The following is a 12,693-nucleotide window of genomic DNA, read 5'->3' as shown; positions in this document are numbered from 1 at the left end:
CCAGCCACAATCTGCTGATAGTCTGGCCCTCTCTCTCTCTTTTTCTTGCTCAAAAACATTTTGCTGTCCCCCATAGACACACACACACACACACACAAATCTTGTTGATAACAGTAGCCTTATAGCCTGACATTTCCAGCAAATTGCTAACCATTGTTACACACACAGCGCCTTGGACTCTTCCTGCACACTTAAGCACACCTCTTCATACTCAGTGGTACCTTTAATAGGAGACTGTGGTAAGGGAAGAACCAATTTGAGGCACAGACACTCCAGGAAGAAGAATGAGAGGTACAGGAGAGAGATAGAGACTACCGTATTACCTAGTATCACTCATGTGAAAAAGAATTTTATACCAGACACCACAGTGACCACCCAACACTTCAGCCAAGACCAGGCTGCAGTTAACACAGTTAACAGAAGCTGTATTCCTAAAGGACAAGCACAGCCAGATGCCTGTTATTCCATTACCTGCCCAGTTATTCCAGGAAGAACATGCACACAGAGGCAGCTCTACCTCTGCACCAAGGCAAGAAGGTCGCTACCTCAGCCTGGGCCCCAGGAGCCCCCCTCTGGCTCACCCTCAAGAAGCCAATGGGACACCCTTCTAGATTCACTACTCCTCGCAAGCTATACTTCATGAATCCAAGATCCATGAATTTCCTGCCCACATGGGAATTCGCCACCTTCCTTCCTGGGTTCATCCTGCCCCAAATGGACCAAATCCTCTCTATACACACCCTAGGTGTTAAGGTAGCTTGAGGGGGAGGGGGTAGAGGTAAGACAGATGTGCCAGAGGATCTACGTGTTTGGAGCCACAGCCCAATATACTCTAGGCTAGAGATGAGGGTAAGAAAAGGAGTGCTCAGGACCAGAGCAGTTTTCTTACCGAGTCCTGGTATGCTCAATGAGTCTAAGAGTTCATATAAGGATTTGTTAGGGGCTGGGAAGGTGGCTCAGTGGTAGAGTGCTTGCCTTGTATGCATGAGGCCCTGGGTTCAATTCCTCAGCACCACATAAGCAGAAAAAGCTGGGAGTGGTGCTGTGACTCAAGTGGTAGAGCACTAGCCTTGAGCTGAAGAGCTGAGGGACAGCGCCCAGGCCCAGAGTTCAGGCCCATGACTGACAAAAAAAAAGGATTTGTTAGTATGATTTATAATTAAGGCAGGATTGACTATGAATTAGCCTCCCTTGGGACTCTTGTCTATCACAACTCCCATCCATCCATCCATCCACTGAACCTGAGATCTCCCTCTGTGACTAAGAGGAAACCCTCATTTGTCACTTCAGTCCAGAAGGAGCACAACGGCATGGATCTGAAGTCAACCTGGAACAACAAACCATGATGTCCTAGCCTACTGAGCTCCGTCTCTCTTCACAATCATTCTGCATACCTTTTTATGTTTTTTTTTAATTTTTTGTCAGTACCAGGGTTTGAATTCAGGGCCTCATGCTTGCTCTGCTTAGCCCTCTACCACTTGAACCACACCTCCAGCCCAGCTTTTTGCTAGCTGGCTTCAAACTCTGATCCTTCAGATGTCATCTTATTATATAGCTAGGATTTCAGGCATAAGCCACTGGTGCCCAGTTCAGTACACTTTTAATGAGTACCTACTGCATGCCAGAGACTAAGAATCAACATGTCTCTGCACTCGGGAAGCTTGCAATCCAGTAGGCAGAGACAGACACTGAACAAATAAGCATATATGTTTGATTAAAACTGTGCTAAACTGTACAGAAGAAAATCACTGATAACCATAAACAAGAATAACAAAATGTCACTGTGGGAGGACAACACAAAGGGCTTCTTTGAGGAAGGGCTATTCAAACTGCAACCAGCAAGGAGAGTACAAATTAATAAAATGGCAGTTGGGAGATGCTGCATGCTGAGGAACTGGCAAGTATGAAAGCCCTTCTGGAAAGATCTTGGTTTATGTGAACATCTAAAGGAAAGATCCCCACAGCCAGAGGGTAATGAGCAAGCAGGACCCTGGACTGAGACAGTTGCAGAGGTCAGGTCAGGCAGAGTCTGGTAGGACATGGTAAGATTTAAATTTTAATTATAAATGTGAAAGGAGGCTACTGAAGAGCTTTAAGAAAAGAAATGACATGAGCTGACTTGCATTTTTAAAGGACTAGTTTGGTACTGCATGGTGCACAGAGAAAAGGGGGAAGGAGGGGGTGATGAAGTGATTCTTCCTAGCAGTAGATGATGGCAGTCTGGAATGGAAATGAAGGGGGAGAGCGAGAGAAGTGGGTGGAACCAATACATATAGAGGAGCTAAAATCTAGAGGGCTTAGTGCCCTTGGCTGAGGGAGGGTCAAGGGTGCCACAGAGGCTTGTTACTGAGATCTAAGTAACAAGGCACCTCAAGGTGTAATTCACCCAAACTAGCAATGAAGACAGAAGATCACATAGGATGGGGTCAAGAGTTCATTTGTCTTTAAAAATATATGGAAGCCGAACAATATATTGGGTTGAATCACATAAAAACCATCATACTTACAAGTTAAAAAAAAAAACTGGTCAAGATCTGGGCACTGGTGGTTCACACCTGTAATCTTAGCTACTCAGGAGACTGAAACCTGAGGATCTCAGTTCAAAGCCAGCCCAAGCAGGAAAATCTATGAGACCCTTATCTCCACTTGACCACCAGAAAACTGGAAGTGGCTCAGAGTGGTAGATCACTATCCTTCAGCAAAAGAGCTAAGGGACAGAGCCCAGGCCCTGAGTTCAAGCTCCATGACTGATCAAGAAAACTGGCCAAATATAGGTAATTTCAGTGAAACCTAGTAATTTAAGTGTAAGTTGACTTAAAGAAAAGACCATTTCTGCATGATTCCCTTCCCAACCTATGCTTATATAGTCAAGTAGTTTTAGTTTGTTTGTTTCACATTGCAAATCAGTTATCAGAGTCCTTCATCATGAACTTGAGGATGGAGGGGTTGCAAGATGTCTTTGGACAAAGAGGATCTCTTACCTTTAACTCAAATTGTTCTGGGCCCAAAGTGTCCTGGTGAGTTCCTCAGCCACCTGGCTTGAGTCCTGCTTATCATTTCCAGATAATCCTGGAACATTTAGAATCTGAGGATAATATTGGAGATGCTAGAGCTGCATCGGGAGACAAGAGGAACTGCTCCTGACCTCATCACCTCTGACTCCACCCTACCTCATGGCGACTCCTGAAGCATAGAAGGTCCCACACAGAATGTCTAGGTAGAGTCTCTGGATGTGGTCTAGGGGAAGGCTTCCCATAGGGACAGCGACTTGATCAAGTGGACAGGGTCAAACACAGAAGGATAATGCATCATTCATTACAAAGCATCTGGATTATTAGATGCTGTGATTGTCCCTCAGAAGCAAATAACATCTGCCAGGTCAAATGTCATTGGGTATCCTTTTATGTAAGAACATCAAGACTTGCTGCCTGAGGGCAGGAGCCTGGGAAAATGAGACCCCAATATGCCAGTGAAGAAGGCGTTGCCAGTACCTGCCCGTATAAGAGCTCACAACTGGTTACAGAGCTACAGCAGGGCTAAAAGTAGACTGTGTTCCTGGCTGCTGGGAAGGAGATGTCCTAGATACTTCTAAGGACCAATAGATTACCTAGGAAAGAGAGAGGCAGACAGATGAGGCCAGCAGAAGACTGGATCTTCAGGCAAAGATATTCCTAGTCCTAGAGATGCTGTAGGCTGTCGTACACTATCCCCTGACACTCTGACCTCCCCTCACTACAAAGCCTCCTGTGAGGTTGTGCAACAGCCCCGTTTTGAAGGACACAAACACAATCACCAAGTTGTCCCCTTGCCTCAGGGAGCCAGCATGGCATCAGTGCTGCCAGCAGAGCCAGGCCTCATTCCTGGAGGGTTGAGTCAGCCAGGTCTGAACACTAAAGAAAAGAGTCATCTTGCAATGTCCAGGCTGAGGAAGTTTGTGGAAAAGGAGAGGAAACAAGCACTGGTGGTCAGTTGGCGACAGAAGAAATAAGGACATTTGGCCTGGAGAACGGATATCCAGCTAGGAAGCAGATGACACACATATTTCACCCGTTCTAACTTTAGCCCTAGGAGACCTTAAGGTTGGCAGGGGAGGCAGGGGTAGGGGGAAGGGAGTGCTTCCATCAGCAGCTTCTACCCACAGCCTCCATTTCAAACAGACTGGAATCTTGCCTGCCCAACCTCCACTGGAGACTCTCATGCACTCTGTCCCCTTTTCCAGGCTCTTCTATCTCCCAGCCTGGTATGCACTCCTCCATCCATCTTCCTTTCCAAGCAAGTGATTCAAGGCCCAACCCCAGGCACACCTACTCAGAGGCTTTCCCTCCAGTGATCCCTTGGCGTCAACTCTCCCGGCTTACTCAAAGCTGAATCAACAGCTAAGTGCTTCATTCTTTAATTTCCCAAAATGAGTTCAGTTGCCTCCCTGGGGAGTTTGGTCACACTCCTGGAAGGGTCAGGTTTAATAGCCCTGCCCCATCACTCACACACAGTAAGAGCATCCTCAAGGCTTACTTAATGAAATGGTTCATGCAGCAGGCAGGAACATTCTGGTGAACAATGCGTTGTTGTTATTCATGGAAGAAGATGAGTCTGAGGTTGGGAGATTCCACTGCTAAATCTCCTGATTCTGAGCAGCATGATGAGTGGGATAAGCTCTGAACCCCGAGAGCATTTTAGATGACTGTCAGTATACAATAGCTTCTCACCTCTTCTCAGGCTCAGGGCCTGGAGGTACATCCCCCTATCCTATTGTTTCTTTGAAACAATATTCATTGACTACCTGCTATATACCTGACATCTTAAGGGGAATTAAGTATAGTAATGAATGCCAAGTACTGGTGGCTTGTGCCTGTAATCCTAGCTACTCAAGAGGCTGAGATCTGAGAATCACTGTTCAAAGCCAGCCAAAGTCCATGATACGCTTATCTCCAATTAACCACCAGAAAATGGGAAGTGGCACTGTGGCTCAAAGTGGTAGAGTGCTAGCCTTGAGCAAAAAGCTCAGGGACAGAGTCCAGGCCCTGAGTTCAAGCCCCATGAATGACAAAAATAAAAAGTATATTAGTGAATAAATAAAGATCCCTGTCTTATACTTCATCCTGAGAAGCTAATAGGATGGGGATAAAGTGAGTCAATTAGCAACCATCACAACATATGAATTATATAGTATGTTAGGGAAAAGGGCTGCAAATTAAAGAAAGATAAGGATGATAAAGAGTAAGATAGACAATCATTGCAATTGCAAATAAGGCAGCTGTGATAGACCTCACTGAGAACATAATTGAACCAAGATTTGAAGATGAGGACTCAACCATACAGAAATCTGGAGAGCCATTCTAGACAAATAAAACAGCCAGGGGAAAGTCACAAGATGTCTGAGAAGCAGACCAGAGCCAGTGTGGCTGGAATGGAGAGTCAAGGGGAAGATGAGTAACAGATTTGGTCCTCTGGGAACAGTGTAAGGACTTTGACCTTGAAAAATCATTGGAGGGGTTTGAGCAGGAGAAAGATTTAATTATCATTCTGCCTTCCCTTTTGAGACTAAGCTGTAGAGGAAAAGGGAGGAAGCAGGGTGATCAGCCTGGGCAATCTTGCTGTGACCAAGGCAAGACTTATAGAAGGCTAAGGACCTGTGAGGTAACAGGAGAGAGGTCAGTTCCAGACCTTCTTTAAAGGCATAAGCCAGGACGTCCTATCAGGATGGGGTGGGCGAATAGGGAGAAAAAAATGAACTAAAGAAGCTGGACGCCTACGATTCATGCCTGTAATCCTAGCTACTCAGGAGGCTGAGATCTGAGGATTGAAGTTCAAAGCCAGCATGGGCAGGAAAGTCCATGAGATTTCTTTCTCCAATTAACCACCTGAAAACAGGATGTGGTACTGTGGCTCTACTGGTAAAGCACTAGCTTTGAGCAAAAGAGCTCAGGGACAGCGCCAAGGCCCTGAGTTCAAGCCCCACAACCAACAATAAGATAGAAGGAAGGAAGGAAGGATGGAAGGAAGGAAGGATGGAAGGAAGGAAGGAAGGAAGGAAGGAAGGAAGGAAGGAAGGAAGGAAGGAAGGAAGGGAGGGAGGGAGGGAGGGAGGGAGGGAGGAAGGAAGGAAGGAAGGAAGGGAGGGAGGGAGGGAGGGAGGGAGGAAGGGAAACCAATGGACCTATAAAGCTCAAAAGCTATGTACATATGACCATATAAGATGATGCTAAACAATATGAACCCTAAGATATGAAAACAAGAGGTTTTTCTTTGTCATCATTGTTGTTAATGTACTATGTGATTTTTTTATGTTTCTTTTGTCTGTTCTTCTCCATATGTTATATTCCCTGTTGTCACTGTACTTGATTTTGGTACCCTACATCTTGCATATACAATTATCTAATCTGGGGAGGGGAAGGGGAATAGCAAAATGCTGAAACAAGGACACAGGATGACCCATTGCAACAATGATACTCACAAGACACTATGTTGGAACCGAACGTTACTACTTCTGAGAGGGAGGAGTGGGAGAGGTGGGAGAGAAAAGATATAGTAGGAGAAAAACAAAGAGGGAGGGTAACAATATTTGACAAGAAATGTACTCATTACCTTATTCATGTAACCGTAACCCCTCTGTACAGCATCTTTACAATAAAATAAAAATTTTTAAAAGAAACAGCTAAAAAAGAAAGAAAAAATGGAGAGAGAAAAAGAAAAAAGAGATAGAGAAAGAAAGAAAGAAAGGAAGGAAGGAAGGAAGGAAGAAAGAGAAAAAGAGAGAGGGGAGGGAGGGAGGAAAAGAGCGAAAGTAAAAAAGGAATTAAAGAATAGAACTACCAACTGCTGAGAGGAAAAAGACAGTGGCGTAGATTTAGGGGTGACACAAGGCAGTGTTTGGGCCATGCTACTTTTCATCTGTTTGTCAAATATTTAAGCAGGCAGCACCTGTGTAGGAAAGATGCCTATAACAGGAGCAGGATTTGGGGTGCAGCTTTTAGGTAGATCTCCAAGTGGGAGATTGTTCCTTGCCCCACGGTTCCCCCTCTCAGACTGTGTACTCCATTCCTGGAAAGGCTAATGTTTACCAAAAGGAAAGAATCAAGTTTCCTCACAGGAACAATGTTATAATAGCAGGTTAAGCTCCTGACCAAAAATATGTTGCTCAATTTTTTTACTAGCAGTAATCGCAGAGTATTTCCTCAAGTCCTCAACTAACCATGAAGGAGAAGCTTGCTTGCTTTATAGAAAAGAGATTCAATAATCTCCTAGTTAGAGAAAAGGGGCAAACACAACCTAGCCTGCAGACCTGGCTCCATTCTGGAAAGCCCAGAGCATGAGTAACACTGTTGTTTCGATCCTGCCTGACTTTACTCATTCTTCCATGAGCCTCTTAGAGAGAAAGTTTCACAAGCACTTCTAAGAAGTGTTTGGGGAAAAAAGATGTGGCTCCTTCCACCCCCATCTCCCTGAAGTTATCACCAAGCATTGGCTACTGTCATCACTTCAAGTATGCAGAGGAGTCATTAATACAAACTTTATCCATCACATTAAGGTCTTTGGAGGTGGTGGCTGTTCTGTTTTGTTTTGTTGGTGCTGGTCCTGGAGCTTGAACTTAGAGCCTGGTTGTTGACCTTGAGATTTTGTGCTCAAGGCTAGGGCTCTATCAGTTGAGCCACAGCTCCACTTTCTTTAATTGTATATGAGTCTCACAGACTTTCCTTCTTGGGCTGGCTCTGAACTGCTATCCTCTAATGTCAGCTTCCTGAGTAGTTATGATGACAGGAGTAAGCCACCAGTGCCCAGCACTAGGATTTACCCATTAGTTCACAGAGACTTTCTGAGCTTTCATGGGAATAGATGTTGAGAATGGAGGACACAAGGCCTCCATCTTCAGAGAAGCCTAGACTGATGGAGATGGAGAGTATTAGGATGTTTTCAAGACAGGGTAAAGCTAAGAAACACCTTTTCTTGTCAGGGGCAGAGGAGAGGCTGGAATAATGGGACAAATCAAGACCAGTCGAAACCAGGCTGAGAAAGAGGATGAGGAAAAAGGGAGGAGGAAAAATCACTTTGGCCAAGGGGCTGAGATAAGGAGAAAGGAGAAGCTTGTGGTACAGAAAGGATGGGGAAGGGCTAGGAAGGTGGCTCAGTGGTAGAGCACTCGCCTTGCATACCTGAAGTCCTGGGTTCGATTCCCCAGCACCACATAAGCAAAAAGAAAAAAGCCGGAAGTGTCACTGTGGCTCAAGTGGTAGAGCACTAGCATTGAGCTGAAGAGCTGAGGGACAGCGCCCAGGCCCACAGTTCAGGCCCCACAACTGGACCCCCGTCAAAAAAAAAGAAAGGATGGGGAAGACTGATAGAAATGAGTCTCCAGGCAAGCAGAGTACAGGGCCTGGAAGGCTACTTGATTCTCCTAAAAAGTTGAAGCAAGGGTCTAGGAAGGTGGCTCTAAGGTAGAGTGCTTGGCTTGCATGCATGAGGCCCTGGGTTCGATTCCTCAGCACCACATAAGCAGAAAAAGGAAGTGGTGCTGTGGTGCTAGCCTTCAGCTGAAGAACTGAGGGACAGTGCCCAAGTCCAGACCACACACCAACAGAAAAAAAAAAAGTTGAAGCAAATGTATGCCGTGTTGGAAAGATCCCTCCTCAGCTGTGTGGACACCCTTCGGGGGATCTGTCTACCAGCAATGGTCTGACATGGTCAGTGACACAGAAGGTACTACAATGGGCCCTGGTCCCAGCTTGGCCTAGGTGCCAACTGTTAAGAACAGGTGGATGGGACAGGACTTGCCCTGATGCAGGGAGGTGTCCCTGAGGATTCCAGCAGCTGGCCCAGGTCCTGCCAAGCTTGTGTTTCAAGTGCTTCCTCTTATTAGCAATATCGCTATTACTAATGGAGACTGTTGTCAAAGTTAATACCTGTGTGTGTAGTCCAGGCTTCACTGGCTAGGCTCAGTACATGCTGCTTCCCATCTCCCTGATGGTGAGCTGTCTCCAAGTTCAATCCCATGGCTTCGTTCTTCCCACATTATCCCCTTCCCTGTGGCCTCCTCACTGCCTCAGCCTCTACCCCCCACATCTGAGGTTGCAGAAGATGGAACTACACATCAGGGTTGCGGAAGATTAGAGAGCAATGATTTTCTATGCCCCTGCCATGTACCAGGCTATGTAACATTCACAAAACCTAAGATACCTTTCCCACTATTCCATTTCACAGATGAAGAAACTGAGGCTATAGAAACTTACTAATCACTATGAACCCAGATCTGTCTGAAGCCCAGACAGAATCCCTTGCATATGAGTGTATGGCTCTCTCACAAATTGTAATTTTTCTACTTCCTTCTCCTTCCTCCCCTAAAAAGACCACTGTCGCCTCACTCAGCCTTCCTGAAAATGAGTTCGGCAGTTTTACTCCATCCTCTCTTGCTCATTTTCCTGCCTTCAGTAAAGGCCGTAGTCTCCATACTCAGTGTCCTGTTCCACCCACACTTCCAAAATGTATCCAAGATAGCTACTAAGGGCAATAACCAGAGGGGCGTCAGGAGGCTAGCTTGTCCACTCCCCACTGCAGGCACTGGGACCACACTCAAAATATTCCAGATTTCCCAGAGCTGCCTCCACAGCCCTTTTCTTCCCCTGCAGTACATTATTTCTACCTAAGAACCACAGATTGTCTGGAGTCAGTTTTGTTCCCACACACCAGGAATGAATGAAACCGTTTCTCCAGATAAGCCAAGCAGATGAAGAATGTAAACTCCAGAGCAGGGTTTCCCACCAAGCATGGCCACAGGAGGCTCCTGAGAAGCTTAAAGACAGGGATAAAGTCCTCATGCAGTCCTCCATCTCCAGATAGGCCACAGCCTAAGCCCCCAGGGGCTTGGTAGTTTTATAACTCTGAATGGACAACTGGGTAATTCCCCCAAACTCCCTTATTTCTGGTGATTTGGACAACAAAATCCCCTCCCAGTTAGTTTCTACAAATTGAAATATAATGAGTAGCATGCCTGGTCATAATGTAAGAGGAGTGCATAGGATTCACTAGGATGCCACCTCAATCATGGCTTGAGAATTTGAGACTTAAAAGTAGATGGCTGAAGAATGACTTCCTAAAAGCCTAGGATGGATATCAGAGAAGGACCTGAATCTGTGAGGATTCAGGAAGTGCTGCTGGCATAGATTCCTCCCACCAAGTGCCTTAGAAGGCAAATTCTGACAGCTACTAAAAGAGTAGTGTTGGTTCCCAAGGACCTGTAAATTACCTAAATACTCATGTGTGTGTGTGTGTGTGTGTGTGTGTGTGTGTCTGTGTCTGTGTGTGTGTCTGTGTCTGTGTCTGTGTGTCTGTGTGTGTGTCTGTGTCTGTGTGTTGCTACTGGGGCTTAAACTCAGGGCCATGCTCTCACTTCGTGTTTTTTGCTCAAGGCTGACACTCTCCCACTTGAGCCATATCTCCACTTGCAGATTTTTGGTGTTTAATTGGAGATAAAAGACTCTCAGACTTTTCTGCCCAGGTTGACTTTGACCAGAATCCTCAGATCTCAGCCTCCTGAGTAGTTAGCATTACAAGAATAAGCCATAGAACCTAGCTACTTCTAAATACATTTTCAGTGACTAGAGGAACTAGAACTTAGCCCTGGCAAGGCTGAGGAGAGATGTGAAGGGCAGAACTAGGAAGATGAATGAAGACAACTTATTTTATGCTACTTGCACTTCTCAGGAAGAAACAGGTAACCATGGGACTGTCACGATTTCTACCCTGAGGCAGCTCTTGTGTCCAGCCTTCTGCTTGCTTGCCTAGTGCTATTGGATAAACGTCCCTCAAAAGCTATATGGTGGGCTGGGAAGTTGGCTCAATGGTAGAGTGCTTGCCTTGCATGCATGAGGCCCCGGGTTCAATTCCTCAGCACCACATAAGTAGAAAAAAGTCAAGTGGCTCAAGTGGTATGGCACTAGCTCTGAGCTGAAGAGCTGAGGCAGGCCCAGAGTTCAGCCCCAGGCAGACAAAAAAAAAAAAAAAGGCCACATGGTAGAAGTTTGATTTAAATTCACATGTGATTGGAAGGGAGTGGAACCTTTGGGAGGTGGAGTAAGTAGAAGGAAGTTTGATCGTGTAAGACATGTCTTTCAAGGAGATGTTGGGGTCCCAGGTCCTCCTCTTTTTCTCATTGCTGTTTCAAGGGGAACTTTTTTCCTCCAGCATGTGCTTCCACCATGATAGACTGCTTGCCGTCTTGCTAAAGACTTAGAGGTAACTAGGCCAAGCAACCCTGGGCTGAAATCCCCGGAACTATGAGCCAAAATAAAGCTTCCTTCTTTTGAAATTCACCATCTCAGGCATTTTGTGACAGTGATGCAAGGCTGACTGACATACCTTATGACACTGCCCACCTAAATTTTGCAAGCCAGATATTCAATACAGACACTGTTTAAAAGCAAATCACACGAACTTACAAAATTAAGTGAGTTGCAATAAAACATGGGTAAGCACCAGAAATTCACCACGTGATAATTGCACTACAGTTCTCTAAGCTCCAGAGGCCATTTCTACTCTATATGAATTGTGGAAATATTACACAATGCTGCACTACTGAATATTTCCTCCAAGTCCATGCTGGTAACATCGTGTGAGAGCCTGAAAGCAGATTCAGTGAAACTTGAGAAATGTTACAAATCAGGTCTTTCCTGACTCTTCCCCCTCTCCCAAGGCCACACTGCTCCAGAAGCCCCTGCTGAACATCTAGCACCACAAGTGCTCTCCTACACTGAACAAGGTTTCAGGCAGGAGAAATGAACAAAAAGATCAGGGTGTTTGTGCAGCAAAATCAATGGAATGAGCTGCATGCCAGTGACTCACACCTGTCATCCTCCTCAGGAGACTGAGATCTAAGGATTGAAGTTGGAAGCCAGCCTAGACTGGAAAAGTCCATAAGACTCTTAACACCAATTAACCACCAAAAATCCAGAAGCAGAGCTGTGGCTCAAGTGGGATATTGCCAACTTTGAGCCATCACACTGACGTATTATACCCAGGTCTTGAATTCAAGCCCCAATACTGGCACAAAAAGAAAAATCATTGAAGTAGAAGAGTCTCTCATTCCTGGTTCTGGGATATGAAGCTGAGTGAGGGTTGCAATGTCAGTCTGGCATTTAGGAACTTCCCTGGCATCTCAATTGACTCATCCTAACAGGAAGTTGTTGACAGAGTCTTTCTGAAGTCTCTCTTGCATTTTCTTAGTGATGTTCTCTTGCTAGAGTCTCACAGTTTCCACCCCTCAAATGAAGGGTAAATCTGAGTTGGTTCCTTGGTTCCCACAAGGCTAGCTGTACACCACAACTTGTACAGCCAGATGGCTTCCTCTTTCCCTTAACCACCCTGCAGAAGGCTGGAATGGAGGCTCCACAGAGCAGCCTCCCAGAATCAATGTTGTCAGTCCTCAGCCTCAGGACAAAAGTGTGCCCAGCACAATACCTTGCTGAAGACCTAACTCTATTTGTGAGTAAGTCACCAGAAGGGTGCTCATAAAAGTGAGAACATAAATGAAAGAACAGATAGTATTCTGTTCCTTTCCTGTTCAACTCCCTTCCCTCTACCCCCTTGTCCAGTCTCCAGCCCAGTCCCAAGCCTAGTTCCCCAGTTCAGTTGTTCTGGTTTCCTGTGTCTCCCCAATTATCTCATTTCTTCTTACAAGCTTTGTCAAGGCAGAGGCAACAACAT

Source organism: Dipodomys spectabilis, unplaced genomic scaffold (genome assembly GCF_019054845.1).
Source record: "Dipodomys spectabilis isolate Male_0828 unplaced genomic scaffold, ASM1905484v1 ptg000069l, whole genome shotgun sequence".
Taxonomy (NCBI): Eukaryota; Metazoa; Chordata; class Mammalia; order Rodentia; family Heteromyidae; genus Dipodomys; species Dipodomys spectabilis.
The sequence above is the reverse complement of the archived record's forward strand: the minus strand, read 5'-3'. Positions refer to the sequence as shown.